The sequence below is a fragment of the Dioscorea cayenensis genome, chromosome 17 (genome assembly GCF_009730915.1).
Source record: "Dioscorea cayenensis subsp. rotundata cultivar TDr96_F1 chromosome 17, TDr96_F1_v2_PseudoChromosome.rev07_lg8_w22 25.fasta, whole genome shotgun sequence".
NCBI lineage: Eukaryota > Viridiplantae > Streptophyta > Magnoliopsida > Dioscoreales > Dioscoreaceae > Dioscorea > Dioscorea cayenensis.
This window is the reverse complement of record NC_052487.1, coordinates 7,542,164-7,546,094: the sequence shown is the minus strand read 5'-3', so window position 1 is coordinate 7,546,094 and position 3,931 is coordinate 7,542,164. Positions and strand designations below refer to the sequence as shown.

The 3,931-nt window shown below is 43.2% G+C and overlaps 1 non-coding gene across 1 annotated transcript; it reads left to right on the top strand.

The window, feature by feature from the left end:
• Positions 1-2,634: 2,634 nt before the first annotated feature.
• Positions 2,635-2,741, top strand: LOC120281543. The gene has a single exon (XR_005542681.1). It is a non-coding gene; the product is annotated as a small nucleolar RNA R71 (small nucleolar RNA).
• Positions 2,742-3,931: the final 1,190 nt, after the last annotated feature.

Here is a 3,931-nt window from a genome sequence, read left to right as displayed (position 1 = left end):
AACTTCAAGGTTAAAGAGGGTTGAGAGGGTGAGTCATGAGATAGTGGAGTGTCCCCTCTCCCTTCCGATTGAGTGTATTCTATCTCCGTTCCTTAACCGCTATGCAACCATATTTGGTGTAAGGCGTGAGATTGAGAGATTTCTCTGCTGGGACCTTGTAGGGGGTTAGGATCCTTCGCCGGGAATTAGGGTTGGATCAATCTTTAGGAATCGGATACAACTCTTGGAATCCCTAGAGTGCTTTGCAGTCATATGTGGTGTGAGGTGTTGAGATTGAGCGATTTCTCCACCGGGACCTCGTAGGGGACTAGTATCGGTGATCGGGAGGCCGGATCCGATTATATTTGGATTTCCACGACTTAACTTACTCATCATAGAAACACTTTGCTTATTCGGTACCTAATACCTGAATCCTAGGGGGAGCATTGCCCGAATAAACCACTCTTACTGATTGAGATCTCCATCCATTTAACCCTTGCATATTTGTCTCCGGTATTCATTTCTTCGCACATTAGATCACCACACCTTTCCATTTATCATTAGGTTAGAAAGCAGAGAAAAAGTTAGTACTAGTAGCCCTGTTCCCTGTGGATTCGACTACCCACTCACCGGGGTAATTATTACTTCGACACCCGTGTACTTGGGGTTTACACGCATATTCGGATGCGTGTCAAACATCACTTAGCTTCACATACCTTGTCTTACCTCACGGGTGCTCATAAATGAAAGTTGTCATCTTACCCATGGCTTGGAAACATGATGAGCAAAATCTCTTGAGGGTAGAGGGTGAATTGTCGTGCTTGGGACAGCTTAGCAATGATTCACCCAGTTTCTTGGTTCACGCATGTCTCCAACACCCTTGGAGCGTTTCTGGTGGCGCCTCCTAGCCTTCTTCAATTTCTGGAGCACCTTCTTCAAGATCCCCGGGTTAGATGGTACTTCTTCCGTTGAACCAAGCGTCATAATCTCTTCATTGTATTCCTCTTGGTTGAACAAGCCTTGGTATGGATCCGGATTGAAGCTTTCCTGCATGTATTCATCAACAATCTGATCAGTAGCATCTAGAAAATATAAAGTATCATCGAAATTAAGAGAATGCCGCATGGCTTCAGCAAGGCGGTATGTGAGCTTGTCATCTCCAACTCTCAAAGTTAGCTCTCCGCCGTCTATGTCAATCAATGCCTTGGAAGTCCGCAAAAATGGCCTCCCAAGTATCAAGGGTACATCCGCATCCTCATCGACATCTAGCACTACGAAGTCTACAAGAAATATATACTTGTCCACCTTGACAAGCACATCTTCGATGATACCCATCGGATGTCTCACCGTTCGATCAGCGAATTGCAAAGTCATCCGAGTAGGCCTAGGCTCGCCCAAGCCTAGCTTTTGAAAGAAAGTGTATGACATGACGTTGATACTGGCCCCTGAGTCCGCCAATGCCATTTCTTCACCTAGATTGCCAATATTATACGGAATGATGAAGCTTCCCGGGTCTTTCTTTTTGTTCAGCATGTTCTTTTGCAAAACCGCCGAGCAAGATGCATCTAAAATCACTGAAGCACTCTCCACTAACTTCCTTTTATTGGTCAATAATTCTTTCAAGAATTTTGCATACTTAGGCATTTGGGCCAATGCCTCAACAAAAGGAATATTAATGTGGAGTTGTTTGAACAAACTCAGGAACATCTTGTACTGTTCATCCCCTTGGTCATTCTTCAATCTAGAGGGATAAGGTATTCTTGGCTTCAAAGGTGGGGATGCCACCTCCTTCTCTTTGCTTGCTCCCTTCTTAAACTCTATAACCTCGGGTGTGTGTTCATTTGGCTTCTCACTCAGAAACTTACCCTCAACCTCACGACTACTTCTCAAAGTGATCGCCTTCACATGCTCTATAGGGTTGGTTTCGGTATTACTCGGTAAGCTTCCATGTGGCCTTTCCGATAGAGACTTCGCAATCTACCCCACTTGATTTTCGAGATTATGTAAAGAGGCGGTATGGTTGTGAAGTGTAGCCTCAACTGATTGAAATCTTGTATTTGACGATTGCACAAACCTAGTTAAGGCCTTCTCCAAATCGTTTATTTGGGTTTCCAAACCTGAAACTCTATTTTCCATGTTTGGGGCTTGCTGTTATTGTTGGAAACCCGGTAGCCCCATGGCCTTATGTGGACCTTGGTTGCTCCACGAGAAATTGGGATGATTCTTCCAACCCGGATTGTAGGTATTGTTGTATGGATTTCCTTGATTCCTCATGCCATTACCCACAAAATCGACTTTCTCAACCGACGATACATCACTAATAGATATCGGGCAATCGGAGGAAGTATGTCCTCCACCACACCCGGTGCAAGTAATCACGGCCGCTACTCTGTTCGAAGTTAGAAGATCTAATTCTTACTCAATGATTCCACTTGAGCCGCCAACAAAGTCACTGCATCTATCTCATGGAGACTGGCCACTTTTTTCTTCTCCCTGGCATTCCATTGGTAGCTGTTTAACCCCATTTCTTCAATTAATTGATGGGGCTCACCGGGAGTCTTGCTACCTAAGGTACCTCCTACTGCCGCATCCAAGAGTTGCCTTGTACTCGGATTCAGACCGTTGTAAAAGGTCTGAACAATCATCCACTCTGGGAATCCGTGTTGTGGGCACTTTCTCAGGAGCTCCTTGAACCTTTCCCACGTTTCAAATAGAGACTCCAATTCTAATTGTACAAAGGACGAGATCTCATTCCTAAGCTTTGCAGACTTTTTGGGAGGGAAATAACAGCCAAGAAAAGCTTCTACCATCTCCTCCCATGTGGTAATTGATGCTCTAGGAAAATGGGAAGGCTCTCAACTTAATGGCATCATCCGTTACTCAATTTATCTTCAGCATATCACACACCTCGAGAAAGTTCTCTACATGACTGTTTGGATCTTCATCAGGCAAACCATTGAACTGTGCGGATTACTGCAACATGTGGATGAATGCCGGCTTCAGCTTGAAGGTCTGAGCTGTAATCGGGGGATGCACAATGCTTGATTGTGTCCGCAATACTGAAGGTCTGGCATAATCGGATAATGTCCACAGCTACATATTCTGTTCTGCCATGTTTTTAGATTCTTTTACTTCTAAATCAGCTAAATTAGACTGTTCTTGCACAGGTTCTTTCCCTTTTCTTCTCAATGTACGTTCAAGCTCGGGATCTCCTTCAATCAGTATGAAGGGGTTCCCTCGGGTCATAATCTAGAGCTGCACCCAAAAAGAAAGAAAAAGAAATCAGAACGATGATAGAATAAGAAAATATGAAATAGAATGAATAAATGAATAGCTAAGAAAAAAAAGTGTAAAGTATCTTTAAACGCTTACTACCCGGCAACGGCGCGAAAAACTTGACACGTCCGAATATGCGTATAAACCACAAGTGTATGGGTGTCGAAGTAACAATCCCAGATGAGTGGGTATCATATCCACAGAGAATAGGGAATAAAGACACTTAAGTTGTTTCTTAACTAATGTGGAAGATGAATAGTGATATGTTTTACAAGATTTAATTATCAAAAGTAAAAACAGCAAGAAAGAAAGCACAAGTAAAGGAGAAGGTAAGGCAATCGATAAAGATGGGGTACCCGGATATTGTTCTGCCTAGGATAATCATTTCAAGTGCAAGAAACCTCTATTATGCTTCCTAATTAATGCAATAGTGAGTCATGGAAATCCTTAATTACATAGTCCCAAATTTAAGGTCAACCATGCCTAACTCTATATATGTCCCGGAGGAGAAATCGAACAATCTCAACACCTCGCACTCGTATAGAATTGCAATGAGCTCTAAGGATTCCAAATGATAAACCCTATTCCTATGTATAGACCTAACCCTTTGGTCCAGGTGAAAGATCCCTAGCCACAATTAAGCCCTAGATGCTAAAATCACTTCAACGCTTCACTC